Genomic DNA, 15161 nt, shown 5'->3' with positions numbered 1-15161 from the left:
TACCTTAACGTTTCATTACAATAGCTTTATTAAGTCAACTAGAATCAATGTCACAGTATCCTCTGAGATGACCCAGGTTTAATACAAAGCTCTACAGATTCATTTCCCTGCAGGGTGGGATTTTGATTGTATTATGAGAGATCTCATTTTCTCCTCTGAATGCTCCACTGCTGTCTGGCTGCTCTGAGCTGACTGGCTCATTTATCAGACGACCGTCTAATCCACACAGGGCCTTAGTCCTGTAGGCCATAGTATGTCTTGCTGCGCTGCGGTGGTCAGCCACCCAGCCCCTCGCCGCAGTCATGACGAGACACATGTCCTTGTGAATTGATCAGCTCTGTTGGCATGCCCCTCAGTGTTCTCGGTGGGAGTGGGGTTCGATGGGTGTTTTTGGGGGGCAGGAAGACAGGGTGAGGGATCTCTTGTGATCAGGAGGGTTGACTTCAGGCACAATTTTGTCTCTAACATGTAGGCTGTATACCAGAGAACAAGTACTCTTGGTGTCCTTGACTTTTTCAATTTTGATGGATGGGCATATTCTTATAATGTCTTCATGGTATAGGGTATCTATTGTATATGCAAGGGCACACAGAGTTCCAGTTACAGCCATATGATATTACCATGACATTTCATTAGCTAGTCATTGATCTGTTCAATAGATTGCATTTAGCTCTCCATCGACTAGTTTCCTCTCAAAAAATTGATTCCTCTGGAGCACCATTCTATAGGACAGAATCTTAATGATGAAAGACTCTATAGGATGGAATCTTAATAGTAAAATACTCTATAGGATGGAATCTTAATAGTGAAATACTCTATAGGATGGAATCTTAGTAGTAAAATACTCTATAGGATGGAATCTTAATAGTGAAATACTCTATAGGATGGAATCTTAATAGTGAAATACTCTATAGGGCGGAATCTTAATAGTGAAATACTCTATAGGATGGAATCTTAATAGTGAAATACTCTATAGGATGGAATCTTAGTAGTGAAATACTCTATAGGATGGAATCTTAATAGTAAAATACTCTATAGGATGGAATCTTAGTAGTGAAATACTCTATAGGGCGGAATCTTAATAGTAAAATACTCTATAGGATGGAATCTTAATAGTAAAATACTCTATAGGATGGAATCTTAATAGTGAAATACTCTATAGGATGGAATCTTAATAGTAAAATACTCTATAGGATGGAATCTTAATAGTGAAATACTCTATAGGGTGGAATCTTAATAGTAAAATACTCTATAGGATGGAATCTTAATAGTGAAATACTCTATAGGATGGAATCTTAGTAGTGAAATACTCTATAGGATGGAATCTTAGTAGTGAAATACTCTATAGGATGGAATCTTAGTAGTGAAATACTCTATAGGATGGAATCTTAATAGTGAAATACTCTATAGGATGGAATCTTAGTAGTGAAATACTCTATAGGATGGAATCTTAGTAGTGAAATACTCTATAGGATGGAATCTTAGTAGTGAAATACTCTATAGGATGGAATCTTAGTAGTAAAATACTCTATAGGATGGAATCTTAGTAGTGAAATACTCTATAGGATGGAATCTTAATAGTGAAAGACTATAGGATGGAATCTTAATAGTGAAAGACTATAGGATGGAATCTTAGTAGTGAAAGACTATAGGATGGAATCTTAATAGTGAAATACTCTATAGGATGGAATCTTAGTAGTAAAATACTCTATAGGATGGAATCTTAGTAGTGAAATACTCTATAGGATGGAATCTTAGTAGTGAAATACTCTATAGGATGGAATCTTAGTAGTGAAAGACTATAGGATGGAATCTTAGTAGTGAAATACTCTATAGGATGGAATCTTAATAGTGAAAGACTATAGGATGGAATCTTAATAGTGAAAGACTATAGGATGGAATCTTAATAGTGAAATACTCTGTAGGATGGAATCTTAATAGTGAAAGACTATAGGATGGAATCTTAATAGTGAAAGACTATAGGATGGAATCTTAATAGTGAAAGACTATAGGATGGAATCTTAATAGTGAAAGACTATAGGATGGAATCTTAGTAGTAAAATACTCTATAGGATGGAATCTTAATAGTGAAAGACTATAGGATGGAATCTTAATAGTGAAAGACTATAGGATGGAATCTTAATAGTGAAAGACGATAGGATGGAATCTTAATAGTGAAAGACTATAGGACAGGATCTTAATAGTGGAAGACTAAGTCCAATCATTACTGTAGTTAATACAGTAGTAATTATGCCATAAAATAAGGTACCATATCCATCCTTGATTCCCTTGACTCTTACCCAGTTAGATAGGAATGAGGACACATTGAACTGAGGCCTCAGCCCCTGTCATTTTTGCTAATCACAAACTAATGATGAGGGTAGAGGGAGGACGCGAGAGAAGAGTGGGAGAATGGTGGTAGAAGGGGTATACACTGAGGAAACAGTCAAGCTGTCTTGCTTCTTGCCAGACAACAACTCTACCTGTGTGTGTGTATGTGTGTGTGTGTGTGTGTCTGTGTGTGTCTGTGTGTGTCTGTGTGTGTGTGTGTGTGTGTGTGTGTGTGTGTGTGTGTGTGTGTGTGCGTGCAGTCTCCTCTCTCCTAAATGTAAAGGGCAGATAGAAAAGCTCAGTTCTGATTCTAGATGACATCCAAGAGTGTGTGGAATGGGTGTAGAGGTCGGTTTGGGTACATAGTCCTTTTTTGAAATAGCTTAAAAAACACATTAGTTTAATTTGTCACAGGTAACCTCCAGCTCACCCCTTTGAGTTGATGTGAATAAACTGAGTTTAGAACGTTGTTTTATGGCAATCGTCCACCAAGCCAAACATTCATCACTATCACTATATGATTGATAATGTTATTATACTCCAACCTAGCCTGCTCTGACTCAGTGTGTATCAGTCAGCAGTGTCTGGTGGACAGCATCAGAACACAAGTAGTCAGAGAACCAGACAAACAGAGCAGCCAAACAGTTGGGGCTACATTGACAACCTAGATTAAAGCGACAGAGGATGGTAGCAGACTACTGTATATTGCCACTTCTATAATCTGAGTGGAGAGTGTTTTTCCACAGACCTGGAGGGAAGCAAAAGTCATTCTGCTACCCAAAAATGGTAAAGCTCCCTTTGCTGGTTCTAACAGCCGACCAATCAGCTTGCTGACAGTTCTTAGCAAACTTATGGATTTTTTTGGTTGACCAGATACAATGCTGTTTCTCTGAACAATTTAACTGACTTTCAGCACACTTATAGGGAAGAACACTCAACATGTTCTGCACTGACACAAATGACTAATGATTGGCTGAAAGAAATTGATAATAACAAGCTGTACAATTAGATTTCAGTGCAGCCTTTGATATTGACCATCATGTTATTGAAAAAGCTATATCTGCCATATCATGGATAGACAGTTCTTTAATGGAAGCTTCTGATGTTAAACATGTCGAGGTGTATTCCAGAGGGGAGCTGGCTCAGGGTGGGTGACAGTGACTGCATCAGTGCTGCTCTTTGTAAGAAGTATTGATGTGCTGAAAGTAATGAAATGATCTGTTCAGCCTGTTAACTCAGCTCAAAAACCCATATATACCCACAAGAAAAGCAATCAGGCGTCTCTGCATAGTCCAAGTCCAAAACAGAGGCTGGGAGACAATACTGTATAGAGCAATGACTATGTTATTCTCTTCTACCTCAGGCTAGAAGTGCAATCTATTTTTAAAAATACAATAAAGCACATCAAAGAACAACGAGTACTGAAGAGACAAACATTATTCTTTAGCTGCAACAGCCTAAAAGTGTCTACATGGCAAAGCACTTGAATGTTTAAGATTAATAATGTATTTATCCTTTTTTAAATAAGTTACATTCGTTAGTCGTAGTGTTCTTAGTATAAATGTGTGTTGCTGTTCTTGTCCATTAGTGTTCGGTATTTTGTCATGGCCTGTAATGATGGGGTCATGAGTCAGAAGCAGGTGAAATGTTTTAATAAAACCTAGAACACGACACTAACATAAGGCAGAACGCTGATACACAAGAACAATACCAACTGGTGAGTGAACATGGGAGAGTGACATATAAAGTGGAGGGGATGAAGGTAATGGAGTCCAGGTGTGAATCAATGATGGAGTCCAGGTGCATGTAATGAGTGCCAGGTGTGCGTAATGATGAATCCCAGGAACGGTGGTTAGTACTGTGGCGACGTCATACGCTGGAGGGGAGGAGCAGATGTGACAGCACCCCCCCGATGTGCGGTTCCAGCCACAGGATGACACCGACCAGGGGATGACCCCGAGGAGCGGGTCTGTGGGCGAAGGTGGAAATCACAGATGTTGGGGTCCAGAATGTCCTCCACTGGAACCCAATACCGCTCCTCTGGGCCATACCCCTCCCAGTCCACCAGATACTGGAGCTGACCCCCACAACATCAGGAGTCCAGTAGGGTTCTGACAGCGTACGCCTCGATGTCCATGGGGGTGGAGGTGTGTCATGGGGTACGGCTTCAGCTAGGGTACCAGGAACCACCGGCCTGAGAAGGAAGACATGAAAACATGGGTGAGACACGGTAGTGACTGGGTTATTGTATCCTGCATGTCACCTCATTGACCCCCCGGAGAACCTTGAACAACTCACAAACTGGGGACTCAGTTTCTCCAGACAGGTGGAGTGGGAGGTTCATGGTAGAGAGTCGGTCGCAATACCCAGGATGGAACACAGGGTTCTTACTGTGGTGAGTGTCTGCCTGTTCCTTCTGACGATGAATGGCCATCTACCGCAGGAGCCGTTGTCTGGCCTGGGGTCCATGGGGCCAGGGCTGGCTGGCAACCCAAAACACACTGGAAGGGGGGTCAACCCAGTGGTGTAGTGACATAGAGAGTTCTGAGCGTACTCTGCCCAAGGAAGGAAATGTGCCCACTCATCCTGCCGGTCCTGACAGTGACTCCTCAGGAACCTCCCTAGCTCCTGATTCATCCTATCCACCTGCCCGTTAGATTGAGGCCGATACCCGGATGAGGCTAATCATGACCCCGAGCTTCTCCAAGAAGGCCTTCCTTACTCAGGATGTGAATTGGGGGCCACGGTCCAAGACGATGTCCTCCGGAAGGCCATAATGCCGGAAGATCTCCTGGAAGAGTGCCTCAGCGACCTGGAGAGCAGTGGGAACACCAGGAAGAGGGATGAATCAACATGACTTGGCACATCTATCCACTACCACCAGAATGGTGGTGAAACATTCAGAAGGGAGAAGGTAACAAAGTCAATGGATAGATGGCACCAAGGTCGCTGAGGCACGGGAAGCGGCAGGAGCTTCCCTGCTGGAGCATTCCGGGGGGGACTTGGTTTGAGCACACACGGAACAGGAGTTGACACACCGCGTAACATCCTGCACCAAGATGGGCCACCAGTATTTCTCAGTGATGGAATGGATGGTGCGAGAAATACCTGGATGTCCAGCGACGACAGCTGTGTGTGCCCAGGTCAGAAGCTGATCCCTTATCCCAGTGGGAACATAGATGTGTGTGCCCAGGTCTGCAGCCAATCCCTTATCCCTGTGGGAAAATAGATGCGCGTGGGAGGACAATTCCTGGCGAATGTCCACATCTACATCTCAAACCACTGGACCCACGACTCGGGAGCATGGGTGCCCTCTGGACAGAACCCTCTCACAAATTGTAGATACTGGACAGTGCATCAGCTTTGATGTTCATAGAACCTGGGCAATAGGTCAGCGTGAAGTCGAACCTGGTGAAGAAGAGGGCCGATCTGGCTTTGCGCGGATTCAGTCTCATCGCTGTCCGTATGTAGTCAAGGTTCCGATGGTCGGTGAGGATGACGAATGGTTCCTTGGCGCCCTCCAGCCAGTGTCTCCAGTCCTCTAATGCCAACTTCCCCACCAAGAGCTCCCGATCACCAAAGTCGCAATTCCTCTGCATTGACAGTTTCTTGGAGAAGAAAGCAAAAGGATACAATTTTAATGGGTCCCCCTGTCTTTGTGACAAAACTGCTCCACACCCACCTCCGATGCCTCTACCTCAACCTTAAAAGGTAGCGTGGGATCTGGGTGTTTTAGCAAGGGGGCGGAGGTGAAACGCCCCTTGAGGAGACGAAAGGCCTCGTCAGCTGCTGGAGACCAAACCAACCTACAAGACCCACCCTTGAGGAGGGAGGTGAGAGGGGTGGCGACAGCGCTGAAGCTCCTGATGAAGCGGTGGTAAAAGTTGGGGAACCCTTAAACCGTTAAGCCAAAAGGCATAACCAAGTACTCATACTGACCAGACATCATGCTGAACGCCCTCTTCCACTCATCCCCTCCTGGTTGCGAATTAGATTGTAGGCACTCCGCAGGTCCAGTTTGGTGAAGAACCGGGCCCCGCAGAACTGCTCGATGGCTGACAGCACCAGCGGGAGAGGGTACCGACACTTCGTGGTGATGTCATTGAGTCCACGGTAATCGATTCAAGAGCGTAATCCTCCCTCTTTCTTGGCTTCGAAGAAGAAACCAGCTGACGCAGGGGGACGTGGACCAGCGGATGAAACCCTGTTGGAGCGCCTCTTGAATGTAGTCCTCCATGGCCTGGGTCTCAGCCACCAACAGAGAGTAGATGAGTCTGCACAGAGATGTAGCACCAGAACAACAGGTCAATGGCACAGTCCCAGGTGCGATGAGGAGGGAGACAGGTAGCTTGGGTCTTGGAGAATACCTCCTTTAGATCCTGATATTTCTCCCGGGTGTTGGGCAGGAGGGCAACCACAGGACTCTCAACTGACGTGGAACCACAGGGGACAGAAAGCAGGTCCTCCGGCATTCAGGTGACCTGTTGGTGATTCTCATCCTCGACCATGAGATGGTAGAGTTATGGCGCTGAAGCCAAGGTAGGCCAATAATGATCTTGTGACCTGGTGATGAAGGGGATGTTTTCCTGGTGAATGGGCTCCAAGGTGAGGAGAATGTGTGTGATGGTTCCGGATCCTAGAGGCCGACAGTCAAGACCTTGAACCGGAAAAGGAGAGGAGAGCAGGTAGGTAGAGCCAGAATCCACTAAAGCTGACACAGGGCATGAGGGCCAGTCAGCCAGAGTGATGGGTACTACAAAAAGTCTAACAGGAAGAGCAGTAGATGGAATACTCACACCTGGTCCAGGGGATGTAACATCCCGTGACCGTCCTTCTGCTCTAGTGGAGCCCAGATTCTGAAGTAACGGACACCGCTGGTGCTTGTGCCCTCCCTGGCCACAGTACAGACAGAGCCCCAGCTGCGGGAAGGCGTGTGACCCCTACCTCCATGGGTTCAGGCTCTGATCCCAAACACTCACTAAACAAGGGAGAGAAGCGATGAAGATACAGACACTCCAGGAGGAGGATATCCAGACAGATGTCCATCGCAATGAGTGTGTCCAAGGTGAGGTTGTCATCTCGGCAGGCCATTTCCATCTGGACCTTCTCGCGCAGACCTCTTCTAAGTAACTTGCTGAGCGCCAGCTCATTCCATCCACTGGAAGCTGCTACTGTCCGGAAGGTAAGCGCATACTCAGCAGCTGTCTGATTCCCCTGCTGAAGCTGAAACAGAAGCTCATGATCGAAAATATATTTAATGAAAAATACATTTAAAACAGAGCCATGAACCCCTCATAAGACTCGAGCTCCTCCTCTCAACCCTCCCAGACGGCCGTAGCCCATTCCAATGCCTGCCCAGTCAGCAGAGAAATAACCATGGCAACCTTAGACCTCTAGGTGGTGGGGGCTCCCAGCTGATGTGCGAAATAGAGGGAGCATAGATGGAGGAAGCCACGGCATTTGGATGGTGTCCCGTCATATTTTTCCGGGAGGGATAGACGGGCATCGCTGACCTGAGCGGGTTGCTGGATGGGCTGGTGTGCTGACTTGTTGGTAGACTGGTTCTAGAATATCCTCTGCTGTTGAGACGTTGTAGACTGCGGAGAACATCTTTCGTGGCCTTCTCCAGTTGAGCCAGCTGATCATGGTGTTGACGAAGAAGGTAACCTTGTTCATCGTTTATCTGGGAGATGTCCAGTTGTCGTGCTGCTTCCATATTTTGAGTTGGTATTCTGTAATGATGGGGCGGTGAGTCGGAAGCAGGTGATACGTTTTAATGAAACAACAAAACCAAGAACATGACACTAACATAAGGCAGAAGGCTGATACACAATGACAATACCAACTGGTGGGTGAACATGGGAGAGTGACATATAAAGGGGAAGCATGATGAAGATAATGGAGTCCAGGTGTGAATCATAATGATTAACAGGTGCGCGTAATGATGAGTGTCAGCTGTGCGTAATGATGAATCCCAGGACCAGTGGTTAGTACTCTGGTGACGTCATATGCCGGAGGGGAGGAGCAGGAGCAGATGGAACATGGTCTATGTTTTGTGTGGACCTCAGGAAGAATAGCTGCTGCTTCTTCAACATCTAATGGGAATCCGAATAGAAATCACAAAAAAATCACATTGAGTCAGCAGCAGGGAGTATATTAAAACTTATTGACGCTACCAATCCCTGTAGCGGGATCATTTTTGTCTGCAACCGCTGAATAGCATAGTCAAATAATAAACTAATATTCAAATAGTCAAATAATATTACTAGAAAATATTCATATTCATGAAATCACAAGTACAATATTTTGAAACACAGCTTAGCCTTTTGTTAATCACCCTGTCGTCTCAGATTTTGAAATTATGCTTTACAGCGAAAGCAATCCAAGGGTTTGTGTAAGTTTATCGATATCCTAGCATAGCATTATGTACACTTAGCATCAGGAAGCTTGGTCACGAAAATCAGAAAAGCAATCAAATTAACCGTTTACCTTTGATGATCTTCGGATGTTTTCACTCACGAGACTCCCAGTTACACAGCAAATGTTCCTTTTGTTCCATAAATATAATTTTTATACCCAGAAATCCACAGGACAGAGCGGTCACGACAACGCAGACGGAAATTCCAAATAGTCTTCATAATGTCCACAGAAACATGTCAAACGTTTTTTATAATCATTCCTCAGGTAGTTTTTAAAATATATATTCGATAATATATCAACCGAGTGTGTAGCTTTTTCCATAACAGCGGGAGGAACAATGGCCGCTTCACTCAATTGCGCACCATCTCACTCTGAGAACCCCCACCTCTCCACTTACGCAATATGATCCTTCACGCTCATTTTTTCAAAATAAAAGCCAACTATGTCTAAAGACTGTTGACACCTTAGGGAAGCCACAGAAAAAGGAAGCTGGTTGATATCCCTTTAAATGGAGGACAGGCACGCATAGGAACACAGAGGTTTCAAAATAAGAGGCTCTTCCTGATTGAATTATCCTCAGGCTTTCGCCTGCAATATCAGTTCTGTTATACCCACAGACAATATTTTACAGTTTTGGAAACTTTAGAGTGTTTTCTATCCTAATCTGTCAATTATATGCATATTCTAGCATCTGGCCATGAGAAATAGGCCGTTTACTTTGGGAACGTTATTTTTCCAAACATAAAAATAGTGCCCTCTAGCTTCAAGAGGATTTAATTAACAGAGAGCCTGCCGTCCAAAATCACCCATTCACTTCATGGACATAAGGTCATTACAGATTCAAGTTCCTCTTTCGAACATCTTGGCAACAAGCTTTTTAGAGAGCTGATGTAGAACCAGAGCATGAAGTACAGTAAGGTGTCTTTCCACTATATGGATATGACAGAATGGGTTGATCTTAACCCTACCTCTAACCCTGGCAGTGTTCAGTCATGTGGTTCATCACATCAGAAGGAGATGGGATGAATATTTTTACATTTTTTATTTAACTAGGCAGGTCAGATAAATTCTTATTTACAACGACAGCCTACCCCGGCCAAACCCTAACGACGCTGAGCCAATTGTGTGCCACGCTGTGGGACTCCCAATCACAGCCGGTTGTGATACAGCCTGGAATCAAACCAGGGTCTGTAGTGACACCTCTAGCACTGACAAGCAGTGCCTTAGACCGCTGCACCACTTGGGAGCCCAAGGATTTCATTAAAACAATTGAACCATTGATTGACAATATTGGTTCAATCCAATACCTCAATGTCAACATCTATCATTCTTAATTAAACATAACTAATTGAATGTGTGAATGTGCACTATTGGATTGTGTTGGTACATGTATATACTGTATAGTGACTGTTGTTATTGAACCTTCAGGGTGTCAGAAGAAGATAATCCTGTGTAATCCTACAGTATGACACATTATCTAGGCCTGGTCTATAACGTTACTGTATGTTGGTGTATCATGTATGTGTCACATTCATGTCACGTTCCCTTGTGCTTCCCCCCATGCTTAGTTATGCTGTGCTTCTCCCCAAAGTGGTGAGTGACCTATGCTGGCTCACAGTTAGATGGGAAGGGGAGTGTGGAGTGGTGCTTAAGCAGGGTCATGTTGCTGGGAATCTGATAGTTTATAGCTGCACAACAGGCCCAGCAGGTCACTTTGTATACCTTATTCCAGGTGTTTCCAATCCTGGTTCTGGTGTGTGACATGAATTTACGTTTATTTGTCATACATTTTAAAAGGCTCTGGAAATGAATTAGCTTCATTTATAAAACATTACACATCGCCCTAAACCAAGATAGAACGCTCTGCGTTTTTTTATATGAGGAATGCTCAAATGTAGTACTATATCAGTCTATGTGTGTGTGTGTGTGTGTGTGTGTGTGTGTGTGTGTGTGTGTGTGTGTGTGTGTGTGCGTGCGTGCATGCGTACGTGCGTGCCTGGGTGTGTGTGTGGTTGTGTGACGCATGTGTGTGTGACTTGTGTGTGTGACCGTGTGTGTATGTCCATGCTTGCATGCGTGTGCGCTCATTTATCAGTCTCTCATCATGGGGCGGTAATCAGACGTAAAGTAATGTGCTGCGTGACATAACCACTGTCTTAATGTGCCCATCTGATGATTGTGCCTCCCTGCAGTGTGACGTTATCGCACCACCACAGCCTCAGTGCTATATTTAGATGCTAGGCAGTTGAATAGACAGATATGTGAAAAGATATGATCGTCAAGCTCATACATTTCATGCAACTCATAATTAGGAAGGTTTTCTCAGTGTTTGTCTTGAAAGATGGTTATGCAAATGTTACTCGTAGGCCTTTACTGCTAAAACATGCAGAGCACAGATGCATGTAGAGTGGGGTCTGAAATGATTGTTACTCGTAGGCCTTTACTGCTAAAACATGCAGAGCACAGATGCATGTAGAGTGGGGTCTGAAATGATTGTTACTCGCAGGCCTTTACTGCTAAAACATGCAGAGCACAGATGCATGTAGAGTGGGGTCTGAAATGATTGTTACTCGCAGGCCTTTACTGCTAAAACATGCAGAGCACAGATGCATGTAGAGTGGGGTCTGAAATGATTGTTACTCGCAGGCCTTTACTGCGAAAACATGCAGAGCACAGATGCATGTAGAGTGGGGTCTGAAATGATTGTTACTCGTAGGCCTTTACTGATAAAACATGCACAGCACAGATGCATTTAGAGTGGGGTCTGAAATGATTGTTACTCACAGGCCTTTACTGCTAAAACATGCAGAGCACAGATGCATGTAGAGTGGGGTCTGAAATTATTGTTACTCGTAGGCCTTTACTGCTAAAACATGCAGAGCACAGATGCATGTAGAGTGGGGTCTGAAATGATTGTTACTCGCAGGCCTTTACTGCTAAAACATGCAGAGCACAGATGCATGTAGAGTGGGGTCTGAAATGATTGTTACTCGTAGGCCTTTACTGCTAAAACATGCAGAGCACAGATGCATGTAGAGTGGGGTCTGAAATGATTGTTACTCGCAGGCCTTTACTGCTAAAACATGCAGAGCACAGATGCATGTAGAGTGGGGTCTGAAATGATTGTTACTCGTAGGCCTTTACTGCTAAAACATGCAGAGCACAGATGCATGTAGAGTGGGGTCTGAAATGATTGTTACTCGCAGGCCTTTACTGCTAAAACATGCAGAGCACAGATGCATGTAGAGTGGGGTCTGAAATGATTGTTACTCGCAGGCCTTTACTGCTAAAACATGCAGAGCACAGATGCATGTAGAGTGGGGTCTGAAATGATTGTTACTCGCAGGCCTTTACTGCGAAAACATGCAGAGCACAGATGCATGTAGAGTGGGGTCTGAAATGATTGTTACTCGTAGGCCTTTACTGATAAAACATGCACAGCACAGATGCATTTAGAGTGGGGTCTGAAATGATTGTTACTCACAGGCCTTTACTGCTAAAACATGCAGAGCACAGATGCATGTAGAGTGGGGTCTGAAATTATTGTTACTCGTAGGCCTTTACTGCTAAAACATGCAGAGCACAGATGCATGTAGAGTGGGGTCTGAAATGATTGTTACTCGCAGGCCTTTACTGCTAAAACATGCAGAGCACAGATGCATGTAGAGTGGGGTCTGAAATGATTGTTACTCGTAGGCCTTTACTGCTAAAACATGCAGAGCACAGATGCATGTAGAGTGGGGTCTGAAATGATTGTTACTCGCAGGCCTTTACTGCTAAAACATGCAGAGCACAGATGCATGTAGAGTGGGGTCTGAAATGATTGTTACTCGTAGGCCTTTACTGCTAAAACATGCAGAGCACAGATGCATGTAGAGTGGGGTCTGAAATGATTGTTACTCGCAGGCCTTTACTGCTAAAACATGCAGAGCACAGATGCATGTAGAGTGGGGTCTGAAATGATTGTTACTCGTAGGCCTTTACTGCTAAAACATGCAGAGCACAGATGCATGTAGAGTGGGGTCTGAAATGATTGTTACTCGCAGGCCTTTACTGCTAAAACATGCAGAGCACAGATGCATGTAGAGTGGGGTCTGAAATGATTGTTACTCGTAGGCCTTTACTGCTAAAACATGCAGAGCACAGATGCATGTAGAGTGGGGTCTGAAATGATTGTTACTCGCAGGCCTTTACTGCTAAAACATGCAGAGCACAGATGCATGTAGAGTGGGGTATGAAATGATTGTTACTCGCAGGCCTTTACTGCTAAAACATGCAGAGCACAGATGCATGTAGAGTGGGGTCTGAAATGATTGTTACTCGCAGGCCTTTACTGCTAAAACATGCAGAGCACAGATGCATGTAGAGTGGGGTCTGAAATGATTGTTACTCGCAGGCCTTTACTGCTAAAACATGCAGAGCACAGATGCATGTAGAGTGGGGTCTGAAATGATTGTTACTCGCAGGCCTTTACTGCTAAAACATGCAGAGCACAGATGCATGTAGAGTGGGGTCTGAAATGATTGTTACTCGCAGGCCTTTACTGCTAAAACATGCAGAGCACAGATGCATGTAGAGTGGGGTCTGAAATGATTGTTACTCGCAGGCCTTTACTGCTAAAACATGCAGAGCACAGATGCATGTAGAGTGGGGTCTGAAATGATTGTTACTCGCAGGCCTTTACTGCTAAAACATGCAGAGCACAGATGCATGTAGAGTGGGGTCTGAAATGATTGTTACTCGCAGGCCTTTACTGCTAAAACATGCAGAGCACAGATGCATGTAGAGTGGGGTCTGAAATGATTGTTACTCGCAGGCCTTTACTGCTAAAACATGCAGAGCACAGATGCATGTAGAGTGGGGTCTGAAATGATTGTTACTCGTAGGCCTTTACTGCTAAAACATGCAGAGCACAGATGCATGTAGAGTGGGGTCTGAAATGATTGTTACTCGCATGCCTTTACTGCTAAAACATGCACAGCACAGATGCATGTAGAGTGGGGTCTGAAATGATTGTTACTCGTAGGCCTTTACTGCTAAAACATGCAGAGCACAGATGCATGTAGAGTGGGGTCTGAAATGATTGTTACTCGCAGGCCTTTACTGCTAAAACATGCAGAGCACAGATGCATGTAGAGTGGGGTCTGAAATGATTGTTACTCGTAGGCCTTTACTGCTAAAACATGCAGAGCACAGATGCATGTAGAGTGGGGTCTGAAATGATTGACACACTTGATAAAGATGAGCAAAAAAACAGCATAAATTATTCAAATACTATACTAATACTAATACTAATACTAAATGCTAATGTCTATTGTGTGGAACAACAAAAAAAGGAAATTATATGAATTTATACTAATACAATTACTAATGCAAATGTTTTTCTCAAAAAAGGTAGGGGTCAAAATTATTGACACCCCTGTTTTCAGTGTCTTTCAATATCTCACCTTGCAAGGAAAATGGCACTGAGCCTTTTTCTAAAATGTTTTATTAGTTGGAGAACACATTGGGAGGGATCTTAGACCATTCCTCCATACAGAATCCTTCCCGATCCTTGATATCCTTTGTCTGCTGGACTGTCCTCTGCAATTGAAACCACAGGTTTTCAATGGATTTCACGTCTGGAGACGAAGATGGCCATTGCAAAATGTGGACTTGGGGCTAAGTTTCAGCCTCCTGGCAGAGGCAACTAGGTTTTTGGCAAAAATGTCCTCGTACTGGGTAAAGTTCACGATGCCGTTGACCTTAACAAGGGCCCCAGCAACAGTGGAACCAAATAGCCCCATAACATCAAAGATCCACCACCATATTTTACAGTGGGTACTGGGTTCTTTTCTGCTCGTGCATTCACACCCACCACTGATGTGCATGGCCAAAGAGCTCTATTTTCATGTCATTGAACAGTTTGCTAAACGTCATTGGCACTTGGATTGGATGTGGTGCTTTGCTTTGGGTTTGGCGTCGATTGGTAAAAAAAAACATTTCTCTGAAGAATTGTATTAGCATAAAATAATGTTGTTTTCCCCTTTTTTATAAGCATACAATATAGCTCAGTATTTATATGATGTATTTTATACGGTCATTTTTGCTCATCTTTAACCAGGATGTGAATACAATGTAATATGCATAGACCCTACACCCCAGCCACCTGAATAGGAGCGATTACTGCAGGAAGAGGTGTTTTTTCATCCATGTGAATGTTTAATGATCCTGCCAAGCCAGGCCCATGGCAACACATGACTCCTGGTTGAATTATTCATGCTTAGTATATATTGAGATCCCATGTTATTATGGCTGACTCAGCGCTAGCTTCAGTACCTCTGCTGCCTACAGCACACTGGGCCAACCCACCACAGCTAGATCTAGAGTGTACCTCTATCCCTATGCAGTCCTGGTCCCGGGGACCCAAA

At 44.2% G+C, this 15161-nt stretch overlaps 1 long non-coding RNA gene across 2 annotated transcripts in view; it reads right to left on the bottom strand.

Moving 5' to 3' along the window:
* Positions 1-3967: 3967 nt before the first annotated feature.
* The window catches only part of LOC149971420 (uncharacterized), a 14733-nt gene continuing 3539 nt past the window's right edge, over positions 3968-15161 (bottom strand). The window contains exons 1-2 of one of the 2 annotated variants that reach the window (XR_016492221.1): positions 4630-12313; positions 3968-4525 (exon numbers count right to left, since the gene is read on the bottom strand). This is a non-coding gene — a long non-coding RNA (uncharacterized LOC149971420). Of the gene's footprint in view, positions 4526-4629; positions 12314-15161 lie in introns of those variants that run through there. The other variant, XR_016492220.1, reaches the window with a different exon arrangement.

Source organism: Oncorhynchus mykiss, chromosome 26 (assembly GCF_057628025.1).
Source record: "Oncorhynchus mykiss isolate SJ-2025 chromosome 26, ASM5762802v1, whole genome shotgun sequence".
Taxonomy (NCBI): domain Eukaryota; kingdom Metazoa; phylum Chordata; class Actinopteri; order Salmoniformes; family Salmonidae; genus Oncorhynchus; species Oncorhynchus mykiss.
Note: the sequence above shows the minus strand (reverse complement) of the source record. Positions and strands in the feature narration are given on the sequence as shown.